Raw genomic sequence first — 14,900 nt, 5'->3', positions numbered from 1 at the left:
TGAATAAGCTGCAGTGAACCTCAAACACACTCTTGGAGGAGAGGACACTGAAAGTTCCACTTTTGGTTCTGAAGGAACAGCCGTTTCCTGCTACATCCAGACTGTGATTCTGTGGTTTGTTGTTAACTAGCCACAATGAGCATAAACCGCATTTCCCAAGTTCAGACATCATGAGAAATTGGCTTATTCAAGATGGAAAGTGAATCTCCCCCCAATTATGCGCAGTGATTCCATACACGAGCATCTGATCTAGGCTTTTACTTCTAATAATGGCCATCTATAATATTTCTACACACCAGAGCCAAAATAATTCCAGTAAATAAGCAAGTGTGCCCTTTAGTTTTCATCTTGGCTGATTAATTAATGAAATTTTTAGTGGATTGATCAACTTTAGTTGATTGATCAGGTGCCCTTCCAGCTATAGATGGGAAATCTTTCATCTATCTATGTATCTATCTATCTATCTATCTATCTATCTATCTATCTATCTATCTATCTATCATATTAATACACTGCCTGATATCTCTCTCTCTCTCTTTCTTGGCACTGCACACAATTTAATATGCAACACATACAAAAACAGAATAAAAGCAATTAAAACAATTTCACAGAATAAAAACAGTCAAACAGTTTAAAATGAAAAGCCTGAGAAAACAGGTGCACCTTGAGGGTCTTTTAAAAAGCAATCAGATGGTAAAGGCAAAGTGTGCTGTCAAATTGATTTCGACTCCTGGCACCCACAGAGCCCTGTGGTTTTCTTTTGTTAGAATACAGGAGAGGTTTACCATTGCCATCTCCTGCACAGTATGTGATGATGCCTTTCAGCATCTTCCTATATCACTGCTGCCCGATATAGTACCAGCGGGGATTTGAACCAGCAACCTTCTGCTTGCTAGTCAAGCATTTCCCTGCTGAGCCACTGAAGCTCTTATTTTGACAGGGAGTGCTTTCTAAAGCCCTGGGGCAGCCACAGAGAAGGCCTGGTCCTGAGTCACCACCAGACAAGCCAGCAGAAACCGTAACCGAACCACCCCAGATGATCTTAATCGGCGGCAGGTTTCCTGACAAAGGAGGTGCCCTAAGTACCCTGGACCCAAGCCGTTGAGGGTTGGATATTTGGACATCCAGGTGCCTTTCCCCACTCTTTTGTGGCAGACGGCCCCAAAGGACAGGCTACACAGACAGCAGCAGGTCAGTAGTCTGGCTTATCTGAGCCATCCTCAGCACAGTTTGCCAAAAGGCTCCGAGCTCAAGGAGATGGTGGCAGCTGCTGGATAAGGGGTTGCTTTTTAAAGAAAATTGGGGCAGGAAGAGCAGAGGCAGGAGCTGCTCTGAGCAGCATCTCCGGAATGGGCTTTGAGAAGCAGAGCGAGTGGGCTGGAAATGGATACCCTTGCGAGAGATGCTTAGAGGCACGAGGCCATGGACTGGAATGTCGTCACCGGCTAATATGGAGGGTCCTGAGTGCCTGGGCCACTATCATGTGTACTCAGCATTTGCAAAAGGAGGAGGATTGCACTTTTAAGTGCCTTCCTGACTTGATCTGACTTGTGGCTGCAGGAGTCTCTTAAGCAGGCATATCAAGTGAAAAGGGCATATGCCTGATAATGCACATTCTCATTCCAATGGTGTTGGCAAGAATCACTGCCCAGAGTGTCTGACTTCATCCAGTCTACTTCTCTTTGGAGTGTGTCTATGCGGGTGTGTATGTGTGTACACACACATATATCGCTTTACATTATTATCCCTTCCTCCTCCAAAGGCTATTCGAAACGACAGAGCTGTGTCTCTGTCGAGGGATGAACAGTGACAGACAGAAGGGGGTTATTTATGTATTTAATACATTTCGAGAACGCCCAAGCAAAAAAAATTAAAAACCAAACACTTAAAATGCTGATACAATCCAGTTTAAAATAATACATCAATAATATGCAGTTCCTAATATTTCTAGTTTCCTATGAAGGGCTTTGATGAGAACTCCTGGCAGTTTTCAAGCCCAGCAGGTTCCATATGAACCATAGTCCCAAGACTTTTGCCCACACCTGACATGGGTATGAAACGGCATCTCCTCTTCGGCTTCAGCTGCTAATGACGCCCTCCACCTGAAATATCCTGCAGGCAATGCCTCTGTCTCAACCGCCCTTTCCTTGGCCAGGAAGGGAAACTTGCCACGGGACTTAGATGCTGTTCTAAATCTCTTCTAATGATCACTTCTGTGGCCACAGGAGAGGAGATGACCGAAAAAGGCAGTGCTGAGGAAAGGAGGAGTACGCCCCCTCCCACGAAATGGCAGGCCCATCCCGTTATGTAACATGGAGGGATCCTTATTTGGTGGCTAATCGGGGTGGGGAGGGGAGTCAGCCAAGAGATGAGATCATCGGAGAGCCAGGAAAAGATCCCGGCTTGGGTGGTCTCTTTGCTCAGGCTGTAAACCATCTCCCCTCCAGCCCTCTTCAAGGATTCTAATATTATAACTTGCAAAGCACTAGCTAGATGAGGGACATAAAGCTTGCCTAGAGTGCCTGGGGGCAGGGGTGTGTGTGTGTGTGTGAGAGAGAGAGAGAGAGAAATACCAGTTGCAGCGGAGCAACATCTGGTGGGCTGCTGTGTGAAACAGGATCCTGGACTAGATAGGTCTTGGGCCTGATCCAGCAGGGCTGTTCTTATGTTCTTATAAATGCATCTTGCACCCCTATGCAGGATTCCTCACTACAACCCTGTCCCCACAAGCAGGACTGGGTTTTTCTCTAGTGGAGAAAGTGGCAACCGTGGGTGCGCTCAGAAACACCATTGGAGTGGGAAGTTCATTCTGCTTCTGGCTCCAGCAAGAGTCAAGTCAAGGAGACTTTCCTACCATTGCCCCACCCCTTCATTTGCATAACCCCACCCCTTTCTTGCACACGGGTCTGTTTCTTGGTCACTCAAAAGTGTGACGGAATCTGTTGGGGATTGGTTGTGTGTGTCTCATCTGAGTGCCAGTTCCTTGCTGTCATGTGGAGAAGACTGCTCAGTCCTGCAAGGAGAGGAATTCAGGACCTTTGGGACAGATCCCTCTGCAAAGCAGGGCTTGAGCCAAAGCAGGCCCAGGCTATTAGTGGTGTTTGGCGGTACTAGGTGAGAGGTAGGTGAGCATTTCAAGCATCTCCCTCCCTTGAGCCTGTGAGTCAGTGGAGGGATAAAAATACAGGCCTCGCTGCTGGAGTGTGTGGTGTCTGCCCTCAAACTGCCCTCTTTGGCAACGTGGGCCACTGTGTCAAAAGGACAGGTACGTGGCTAGAGAAAGGGATATTCTGGCTTTTGTCAGGAGGAGGTAGGCATGCAGGCAGGCCTCAGATTTTCATGTGAATGGAACCAGAGCTGCAGGACGCGGGCTTCCGCGACAGTTGTGCAGACCCTGAGCACCAGCCAACAGCCTCAACTCATAAAATAGACAGGACGTGATTTGCAAGGAGCGGGGTCTGTGGAGGGGAATGTGTCAGTCTGTGAGAAATGTGACACCAGTTGCCAGAGATAGGGCTCCAGGTTGAGGACTCAGTTCGGCTGTCGAGGAGAAGACAGGGGGTCATGTCCCTTGGCAGCATTCCCTCGCAGCCCAGCGAGGCGACTGTTCATGAGAACTAGTGACTTGAAATAAACTTAATGGGAAGAATCCCATCCCAAACCAGCTCCAGGAAATACAATCCTTTCCATTTTTGGAGACTCTGCTCACGGGTTTGCTCTGGGTTACATGATTCTGGTCAAACTAGCGCAAGCAGAGATGAGGAATAGGCAGCCAGGAACATAGGATGTTGTCTTATAGTGAGTCCGACCCTTGGTCCATCTAGCTCAGTATATTGTCTACACCAGAGATTGTCAACGTTGGGTCCTCAGATGTTACTGGACTTCAATTCCCATAATCCCCAACAAAGGCCACTGAGGCTGGGGATTATGGGAGTTGAAGTCCAATAACAGCTGGGGACCCAGCGTTGAGAACCCCTGGTCTACACTGACTGGCAGCAGCTCTCTAAGGTTTCAGGCAGGAGTCTCTCCTAGGCTTCCCTAGAGATGCTGCCAGGGATTGATCCTGGGACCTTCTGCACACCAGCAGGTGCTCTACCACTGAGTTACGGCCCCTTCTTTGAATGAGTATATCTCACAGCACGTAGCGCAAACATATAGGGACCCATCCAAATGCAAACCAGGGCAGACCCTGCTTAGCAAAGGGGACGATTCATGGTTGCAACCACACAAGACCAGCTCTCTTCTCCAGCGGGCAGCCTGGAAGCTCAGTTTACCCCTAGAGATTTCCTGTTTGACACCCCAGTAGAGTTGCTACCCCACAAACATCTCCTCTTTCCACGCACAGCAGTACGCATGGCCATGCACAGCCTGAATTGTGCCTGTATTCTAGAACACTTCCCAGGATCCTTTGCAACCTGCAAGGGTAATCATGGCAGGCATGCCGGGATATACCAGCAAGTCAAGTCCACGTGGGAAAGGTTTATTGAAGCTAAGTAATTTGAAAATCAGTGGTCTCTGGGCCAACATTTGAAGTCGAATCCATCTTCCATCCTAACCTTCAGCTTATTACACATCATGGCAAGATGAAGACTAGATTCCTGGGACATTACAGAGAAGGGGAAGCAATGCATGAAGGGAGCATTTGGGAAAGGGCTGGCACTGAATGCCTTCAAGCTGTTCTGCACATTCATGAGAACCAGAAACGTGTTTATTGCAAAGTATGGATCTAAGCATAGTATACCAGCACAGCCAGGGTCTATGCTGTGGAGAAAGTAGTGGTAATAGCCACAAAGACATCCCAAACCTTTGTGTTCTCTTCTGCTGCAGCAGAGGCCAGTGTTTATGGCTGAACTTTTGGTGGAAGGCTTTAAACTAGGGATGTGCAAAACTGGTTTGCTTGTGAACTGGACTTCCGCGAACCAGTTTGCGAACCACTTTGAACTGGTTTGAGCTGGTTTGTTGAACCGACTGGCCCAGCCAATTGGTTCAACTGAACGGTCCACATACCCACAGTTTGGTCCAAATTTGGTTCGTATTTGACTGAACCACGCCAAACGGTCCATGCACCCCTACTTGAAATAATGGGGGGAAATTATTAGACCCCCCTGGATTTTTATTTTCAAATGCAGGGCTCCTGTTTGTTCAACCCACACACAGATGTATCATTTATTACCTTTATATATCTCCTAATCAAACTTTTCTAGGCAGTTTGCAAATCAATTAAAACGAGCCATTTAAAAGCAGGAATTAACCCATAAAGCAGATTAAACCAATAAAGCAGATTAAAAACAAACATTAAAATGCCTGGTTAAAAAGATGTGTCTATTAAAGATTCCTGCTAGGTTCCTTTTTCTTCTTCTCTTCCTGCTAGCAGAACTATTACTCTATTCTGGCCGTTTATGCCTCTTGCCATCTCTTTTTAGCAAGATGATGGGGGGAATTTGGAATGTAACCTGAGTCGATATAGGGGGGTCTGCTACTTCTTGAGCTCCCCAAATGCTAGGCTTTGGGAACCAGGATGGAACTGTTCCCCTCCGGGCTCTGCTCCTGCTCTTGGCAGGCGTTGGTTTATATGCTAAGCTCTTTTCACTCCCTCTCCTCCCCAGCCAGCTTTCCGAGTATCATTTGAGACCCACACTCTGTACAAACTGTTAATCCATAGATAAAGAGAGTCCGTCTCATTACATCCTGGCTGTCTGCGCGTAGAAACCCGAGCAAGCCTCAAACAGAGCACCCTCGGGGGAATGGGGGGGGGGTCGGCCGGAAGAGCGTCTGCGTCTAGAGGCAAATTCGGGCACATGTGCCAAGGAGGCTGGGTGTCGAGTTCCAAAGCAGGAGTGAAAATAAACAAGAAGCATCCTCTGCTGGGCAGGGAGCTGAGCAGCCTCTGGCCTGCCACGGAGTTGGTCTCGCTTGCAGATTCCCTCGCCCTGATCCTCTGGTAGGGCACAGAAGGGGCTGCAGCCCTGCAGAGGACTTTCAGGACAGTGTGGCATGACTTCCCACATACACCTGAGTGTGTCATCTGTGGCATGTCGACAGTCTAAAATGGACTTTGAGCTCTCACTTTCAGATTGAGGGACCAGCCTAACAGGATCCCCCACCTATCTGCAGTGGGGAAGCGGCAGCTTTTGACACCCTCCACTTCCCCAGGAAGCCCGAAAATATGTCCCCGAGGGCTGCATATGGCAATGGGGCCGTAGCTCAGTCATAAAGCATTTGCTTTGCACGCAGAAGGTCCCAGGTTCAATTCCTGGCATCTCCAGGTAGGGCTGGCAGAGACTCCTGCCTGCAGCCTTAGAGAGCCTTCTGCCTTATAGCTTAACCTTTTAATCTGTGGCATGTTGACAATCTAAAATGGGCAGTCTAAAGCAGGCCTGGAGATTAGAAGGCTGCAGCAAAGGCTTTTCTTTATCTCCGTCCTGGATAGAAAGCAGCGCTTTGCAGATTTGGTAGGAAATAATAATAGTAGTAGTAGTAAGTAAAGTAAAGTAAAGTTGCGCCAAGTCGGTAGTAGTAGTAATAATAATTTTATTGCTTGACATACTGCTTCTCAACAAAAACAAGTTCTCAAAGTGGTTTACATAGGAAAAGAAGTAAGGGTTCCCTGTCCCAATGGCTCACAATCTAAAAAAGAGTCACAAGACCAGCGACAGCCGCTGGAGGATGGTTACAGTCATTTGCTCTCCCTCCGCTAAGTATAAGAGGGTCACCACTTTGCTCATTTAGCTGAGGAAATGCCATGTTCCTGTTAGTTTAGAAAGGTTAGAGGTTCATAAAAATCCTGTATTGTTTGGAAGCATTGGGTTGAAAGAAGTTTGCATTTTCTCCTGCTCTCTTTCATAATATACTACGACATGGGGTTCATCCAGCGAAACTGATTGGCGAGTGTTTCAGGCTAGACAACAGGAGGCATTCCACCCAACCCATAATGACCTGATTCACACACTTGTTCAAATTTAGGTTTAATGTGGGTTACCAGCATTAGCATGATTGTGTGAATCCATGCCAAGCAGTTGATGGCCTGAGATGAATCTGAAATTCCTGCCTTGGCATGTGGAACTCACTACTACAAGATGTGGAAATGACCACCGTCTTTAAAAGAAGGTTAGACCCGGGGTTCGGCCATTGTGGCTGGGGATGATGGGAGTTGTGGTCCAGCATCATCTGGGGACCAGAGCTTGAGAACCCCTGGGTTAGAGAGATTGATGGAGGAGGACAAGGCTATCGACAGCTGTTAGCAAGAATCAAATAATGACTTGTACGTCTTAAGGCCCTTGTCTGTCTTGCTGGTTTTCACTGGAACAGCACTTCTTACTTGTGGGCACAAGAGGGTGCTGCTGGCCCATGTTTGTCTTCTGGTTTGCTGCATGCATCTCAGGCATCAGGAGTGGAGCACAACTTAAGCTGGAAGACAGCTGAATTGCCCCCTTTGCTAATCAGGGTGTGCCTGGGTTTGCATTTGGATGAGCGACTACATCTGTGAGCACTGTCTGCTGTAAGATATTCCTCTTAGGGGATGGGGCTGTAGCAACGTGGTAGAGCTTGTGCCTTTCATTCAGAAGGTCCCAGTTTCAATCTCTGACATCTCCAGGTAGGGCCGCACAAGACTCCTGCCTGAAAACATGGAGAGCTGCTGCCAGTCAGTGTAGACAATCCTGAGCTAGGTGGACCACTGATCTGACTCAGTAGACAGCAGCTTCCTGTGTTCCTATGGACTGCCAGCATGTCCCACTAGCCAACTCTAGGTGGTTCCCTATGGCTTTCCCTCTTCTTCCAACGAGTCCCCACACTTGGCTTTGCTTAGTGAAACAGCTTTCCAGTGGAAAATGTCCGGTGTCGTCCACACTTCATAACAGAACCCTTGCAGCCAGCATTATGGCTTAGGAAAGTTTATTTTTATTTTTATTTTTGTAGGGATTTATAACCTGCCTCTTTCCCAAGGAACCCAAGGCAGCAAAAATAGTACAAAACCCACAAAATTTAAAGAACAAGAATGAAAAATTCCCGCCATCTATCCAATGGCGTTAGAGGAGAAAAGCAAACAGCTAACAGGCCACACACTTCTAAAAGTGCTGAGAAGGTCTGTGGGAAAAGAAACCTCTTCAGTTGGAGCCTGAAAGCAAATAAGGGATGCAAAGTTGCTTTGCACCCAGTAAGGGTCTGTGGGGATGGGTCCGTAGCTCAGTGGTCAAACATCTGCTTTGCATGCTGAAGGTTGCAGGTTCAATCCCTGGCAGCACTTCCAGATAGGGCAGGGAAGAATTCCTGCTTCAAGCCCTGAAGAGCCCCTGCCAGTTAGAGTCATTAACTGGCAGTGCATAGTTACTCTATGGGATTCTCTGCCACAAGATGTGGTGACAGCCACCAGCTTGGATGGCTTCAAAATGGGCTAAGACAAATTCACGGAGGAGAGGTCTAGCAATGGCTGCTAGTCTGTTGTCTATGGGCCACCTCCAGCCTCAGAGGCACGGTGCCTCTCAATACCAGTTGCAGAGGAGCAACAGCAGGAGAGAGGGCATGCACATACCTCTTGCCTGTGGGCTTCTTAGAGGCATCTGGTGGGCCACTGTGTGAAACAGGATAGTGGACTAGATAGACCTTGGGCCTGATCCAGCTGGGCTGTTCTTATGTTCTTAGAGTAGACCAGGGATTCCCAACCTGTCGTACTCCAGATGTTGCTAAATTGTGGCTGGGGATAATAGGAGTTCAGCAATGTCTGGCGTACCACAGGTTGGGAACCCCTGGAATAGCAGAAAATATGGAGCTAGATGGACCAATGATCTGACTCAATGGACGGCACCTTCCTATGTTCCTAAGGGCTGGAATCCATTTTTGCATCAATGCTAGCTAAGGGAATGAGAGGAGAGCCCAGTTCTAAGGCTTCAGTCAGTAGTCTCTCAGCCCTACCTGGAGATGTCATGTAACCTAGGACAGGGTTTCTTAACCTTGGGCCCCCAGATGTTGTTGGACTACAACTCCCAGAATCCTCAGACATGGCCTTTGGGGCTGGGGATTCTGGGAGTTGTAGTCCAACAACATCTGGGGGCCCAAGGTTAAGAAACCCTGACCTAGGACCTTGATGCTCTTCCACTGAGCGATGGCCCCATACCATCAGAGGAATATCTTACAGCGCTCACGTGGTCTCCCATCCAAATGCAAACTAAGGTGGACCATGCTTAGTAAAGGGGACAATTCACACTCGCTACCGCAAAGCCAGCTCTCCGCCTTGTTGAGAGCTGTGTCCCCCGTGGAGCTTCACCCATGTCCTCACACAAACAATGAATTGCATCGACGGAGTCTTTTTAGGACTTAGTGGGCAGGGATTGGCTCTCGGAGGTCACCTGACTGAATCCTCCCAGAAGCAGGCCTGTCAGTCTCACTGCAGAAAGAAGACATTGGTGGTGCACTGTGACTTCTGGTAAACTCAGTTTGAAGACCTCCCGTGCCCTCCGCATTCAAGCAATGGCTCCGAATCGGAAAAATTTGTTCCCGTTTTGAAGCACTGCCGTATGAAAGGGAAAAATTATATCGAATGCAGAAGACCAGCAATTTTTTATTTTTTTTTAAAGTGGAGGGCGGCATAATTCCTCAACCCAGAAACACTCGCTACCTCTAAATTGAATCCTGGCATTTTCAGACTTGGAAAAGCCTCAGTGTCCCCTGCAGGTGGAAAAGATTATGCGGACTGATCCAAACCATACAAGCCATCTTGATTTATGTAGCCTAGTAAATCAGTCCCATTTACTTGCTCGTAATAATTAAGTGCATTGTTGCGCTGTGATTTTATAGGATCATTTTATTAGATGGCGGGCACACGCTCTGTCGAAAACTGGCAGTCGAGTGGGAACCGTTTGTTCAACCCTGCCACCGACGCTGGGACAGATGTTCTGTCCGGATTCGAAAGAGCACATGGTTGGAACAGCTAAAGAGGGGATAGGATTCTGGGATCACAGTGGGCTTTGGGCCCTACCGTTGTTTTCTTCTTTTGCATCTGCTCCTAGCCTGTCTCATGGTCACTGCTAGGACTTGAGTCTGCCGTGGTGGGAGTCTTGAACCAGGGACCTCTCTGGGTCGCTAGCTGAGGATTTAGCCTTAACCATCACTGTTTAAGGAACTGGGATGGCGAGCTGGTCATGCAGTAGCGAGCATAAATTGTCCCCTTTGCTAAGCAAGCTTTGCCTTGGTTTGCATTTGGATGGGAGGCTACGCATGAGCGCTGTAAGCTATCCCCCTTAGGAGATGAGGCCATAGATCCCAGGAGGAGCATCTGCTTGCATGCACAAGGTCCCAGGTTCGATTCCCTGGCAGCATCTCCAGGTAGGGCTGGGAAAGACTCCGGTCTGAAACTATGGAGAGCTGCTGCCAGTCTGTGTAGATAATCCTGAACTAGTAGAAGGCAACTTCCTATGTCCTCTTCTCAAAGCTGCATCCAGAAGGTTCGCTGCCTCTTCACCCTTGGGGCCTGCGGAAGAGGGGGAAGATGTTCTCCTCTTGCCTGAGTCTCTCCACTCCAAATTCCCAGCTTTGTTTGGGGCTTTCCTCCGCAGCTGTTCATTCCCAGCACCTCTGTAATCCATTTGCGGGCCTTGCTGTGATGGAGGTCGCTCCCCACTGAGGTGAAGTCACGGTGGACAATGGGGCTCCCAGTCGCCACGACAACCATTAAATTGCCATTGCTGCTTCCACCCAGTCAGATTTCACACCCGCAACGCCTTGCCTGGTCTCAGATTGTTTTGAGGAGCAGAGAACAGGGGAAGGGAGGAGGGGTCTCCATCCACCCCCCCTTTTAAGCCAGCGTTATGTTTATTCTGGTCTAAGACCGTAATAAAGGTAATCTGAATCTAAGCCAAGCTGTGTGGCCAGTTTAATTAGCTCTCGGCCCAGGGACTCTGTCCTGGGGAAGGGGAGCCCGCTGGTACCCGGCGAATGAGAACAGGGGCAGGAAGCCATTCGCACCAGAGTCAGGGGAGAGGGCAAGGGGGCTGCTTCCCTGCGTGGAATGAGGCCAAGCAAGAGCAGCACAGAGCTGCCTCCGTGAGCAACTGCGTTTGCCCATATTGCATCCAGATAACTTGGTACGCCCCAAGGTCCGTTTGGGCTGGTCGTGATGGTGCCTTGTGGGATAATCTAGATGTAATACATTTGTATTTATTTAAAAACCCTGACTTAGGAACATCGGAAGCTGACTTCTACTGAGTCAGACCATTGGTCCGTCTAGTTCAGGGTTGTCTACACCAGGGATTCTCAACGTTGGGTCCCCAGATGTTATTGGACCACAACTCCCGTGATCCCCAGCCCCAGTGGCCTTTGGCTAGGGATGATGGGAGTTGAAGTCTAATAACATCTGGGGACCCAACGTTGAGAATCCCTGGTCTACACTGACTGGCAGCGGCTCTCGAAGGTTTCTAGCCAGAGTCTTTCCCGGGTCTACCTAAAAATGCTTGGGACTGAACTGAACCGAATGTGGGACTTTCTGCAGGCAAATCTGTGGCCTTATCCCCCAAGACAATTAAGGAATATAGGAACACAGGACGCAACCTTATACCAAGTCAGACTATTGGTCCATCTAGCTCAGTATTGTCTGCACTGGCTGGCAGCAGCTCTCCAAGGTTGCAGGCGGGAGTCTCTCTCAGCCCTATCGTGGAGATGCTGCCAGGGATTGAACCTGGGGCCTTCTGCATGCAAGCAGATTGCCCTGCTACTGAGCTGCGGCCCCGTCCCCAAAGGGGAATATCTGACAGTCTTCACATTAGTTCTCCCACCCAAATGCAAACCAGGGTGGGCCCTGCTGAGCCAAGGGGGCAGTTCATGCTCTCTGCAGAAAGACCAGCTCTCCTCTCGGCTTGTGAGCTTCCCAACAACATCTGGAAACAGGGCACTGAACTAGGTGAAGCTTTGGTGTGATCACAGAGCTCTTACCTTTGAAGCACTCACAGAGCACTTCTGCACAGTCAGACGGCTTCACATTTTCTGCTTTCCGTTTTCTGATACAAGCTGGTTGTGTGGTGAGTGGAGTGGGGAGAGCGAGACTGATGATCTCCCCAAGTGACGTGTGAGTGGCCATGCCTTGGAAACCATCCCAGGCGCAACCTCCTTTTTGTACGCTCACAGGGACTGCACGGTTCTCTGTCTCCGCTTAGGGGGAAAGCAAACTGAAGAGGTTGATGTGGATCCAGCCGAGAAACGAGGCCCCTCTGCAGTTCCGAGCAGGACTCCAAAGAGCTTGTAGGGTTTCGGTGCCAACGGAGCTGGCAATGATGAAAGCCTTTGGCAGCTCCCAAGGTTCTCGTGCGCTTTTTTATAAAGTGCCACAGATCTGAAAGGCCTCCTGGCATCTCTGAGCTGTGCAGCTGGGTCGTAACTGGGCTCTTTCCCCAGGCACCTGCTCCTGACACCCCTGTGGCTGCCGAGAACAGATGCCTGAAGCAGGTGAGTCAGTCGCTGCTCTGCCAGGACCATCTGGAGAGCTGAGAGTCCAGCTGCCGAGACTGGACTTCAGACAGGTTTCATCATACAAGAATGACAGGTCTCTGTCGCAAGGCGCTTACAGTCTGAATACAATTTTACCTTCAGAGCATAACATAAGCAATAACAGGATTAAACCTCATTAGTCAATAAACCAAACCAAGCAAAATATATGCCGTGTAATTAGTTTATGACAGGCCTGCTCAACTTAGCCTACCCCCCCAGCTGTTTTTGGACTACAGACCCCATAATCCCCAGCCACAGCGGCCAATAGCCAGGGATTATGGGAGTTATAGGCCAACATCTGCAGGAGGTCCAAAGTTGAGCTGCCCTGGTTTATGATGACAGAACAGTGATTATCGATTGATAAAATAGCTTATATCCTGCTTTCTGCACATATGAGCACTCTTGGTGGCCATCAAAAAGCATGCAGTTGGAGATAAAACCATCATAAGCACAAAGAGAAGTGCAGCACGTAAAGACGGCTGATAAAACCCATCCAGAAAACAAGAAATTAGCCCGGGTAGCTGAGTGGGAAAGCACATGCTGTGCATGTGGCAAGTCCCAGGTTCGATCCCAGGGACAGGGCTGAGAAAGAACCCAAAGAAAACCTGGACAGCCCCTGCCAGCCAGTGTAGGTAATACTGAGCTCCCTGGACCAAGGGTATGACTCAGCTAAAGATAGCTTCATGTGATCATGAGTTGTGTGCATTTGAGGAGGGGCCCCTGATTAGGACACATGCTTCGGAAGATTCAATCCTAGCCATCTCCAAGAAGAGCAAGGAAAGATGATGGTAGGCCATAAGAAGGCTGATGGTCTGACACCTTTATATATCTGTGGCTAATCCGTTTAATGGTGGAGTTCCTGCTTTGTATGCAGGAGGCCCCAGATTTGGTTCCTAACATCTCCAGGTTAGGAAAGACCCCTTTCTGAAACCTGAAACTCACTGTAAATCCAGGCTGACCAGCTTCTGCCCTCCAGCTCTTGCTGGACTACAACTCCCCTCATCCCTGACTACTGGCCACTGGGGGTGATGGGAGTTGTAGTCCAACAACAGCTGGAAGGCCGAGGTTGTGTGGTTTGTGTTAGATCAAACGGAGCTAGACAGAGCTGTGATGGCAACATCTGTTCAGCGTGGCACAGTTCAATATCGTCGAAACAAAAGGCAGTGGAGAAGGCAACCAAAGACATAATCCTCCAGGGCAGGAAGTCCCACATTGCAGGTGTTGCGACAGAGATGCATCAAGTTCCCCAAGGGAGGAGAGCTGGTCTTGTGGTAGCAAGCATGACTTGTCCCCTTTGCTAAGCAGGCTCCACCCTGGTTTGCATTTGAATGGGAGACTACATGCACGAGCACTGGAAGATATTCCCCTTAGGGGATGGAGCCGCTCTGGGAAGAGCACCTGCGTGCTTGCATGGAGAAGGCTCATTCCCTCCCTGGAAGCATCTCCAGACAGGGCTGAGAGAGACTCCTGCCTGCAGCCTTGGAGACGCCGCTGCCAGTCTGTGTATACAATAATGAGCAAGATGGACCAATGTTCTGACTCGGTAGAAGGCAGCCTCCTATGTTCCTAAGTGGCCCTTTATAAGGACTCGATTTTCCTCCCCAGAAGTTCCAGGAAGAGTCTTGACTCTTCCAGGGATCAAGGGAAGGTGGAAGGAGGCGAAACATCTTGAAACCTGAACACCTGACATCATGTTAGGTTGCTATGGCTGTCGGTGGCTTGCAAAACACCTAGAGGGCTTTCCGCTGAATCTTCCGACCGTCCCGAGCCAAAGACGTAAGTGCTTGAGCTGCCTTGAAAGGCCTGGCTTCTGTGCGCCATGGCAGATGTAACCCGTCAGCGATCGCAGCCAGAGCCTTTCTCTCTCGCTCCCCCCACCGCCTTATTACAGAAGCTATAATGTTCTGGGCAAGAAGGCATTCTCGCCACTAAGTAGGGGGACAGCTGCCTGGCTGCTCTCCTTCCAATGGAGTGGTGTTCCCGTCGGACTCTGTTACTCACATTGGCAGGTCCGCGCAGCACGCCGTGATCGGAGGCGTGTCTGCTGGCCCCATGGAAGCGGCGGGGTGTGTGTGTGTGTACCCTCTTCATGCAATGGCAGTGGAGGAAGAGCTTTCCTCGAGGGGGCCCAGTTACTATGCAGGCAAGCAGCACCTCAGGGCACCGTTCCTCAACACAGTGTACATGTAGCATACCCCTGGGGGTACAAGACACAGGCAGGGGGTACGGGATGAGGGGAGAGGGGAAAGAAGCCCGGTGAGGAGGATGGCGAGGAGAGTGACTGTTTACCTGTGCTGCTGGTTATACTGTCTAGAATTAGCCTTGAGTTTGCTCACTTGCTTTCTCTCTGGCCTGGTTCATATAGTCTTCTATTTTAATCTCTTAATTTTGTTTTAATTTGTACTGTTTTCTTGTAACCCACCCAG

General features: G+C 49.3%; 1 protein-coding gene across 3 annotated transcripts in view; it reads left to right on the top strand.

Moving 5' to 3' along the window:
• SNX19 (sorting nexin 19) overlaps positions 1–14,900 on the top strand; it is a 37,274-nt gene that overhangs the window by 15,486 nt on the left and 6,888 nt on the right. The gene's annotated exons all lie outside the window — the stretch shown is intronic.

The sequence above is a fragment of the Hemicordylus capensis genome, chromosome 8 (assembly GCF_027244095.1).
Source record: "Hemicordylus capensis ecotype Gifberg chromosome 8, rHemCap1.1.pri, whole genome shotgun sequence".
Taxonomy (NCBI): Eukaryota; Metazoa; Chordata; class Lepidosauria; order Squamata; family Cordylidae; genus Hemicordylus; species Hemicordylus capensis.
Note: the sequence above shows the minus strand (reverse complement) of the source record. Positions and strands in the feature narration are given on the sequence as shown.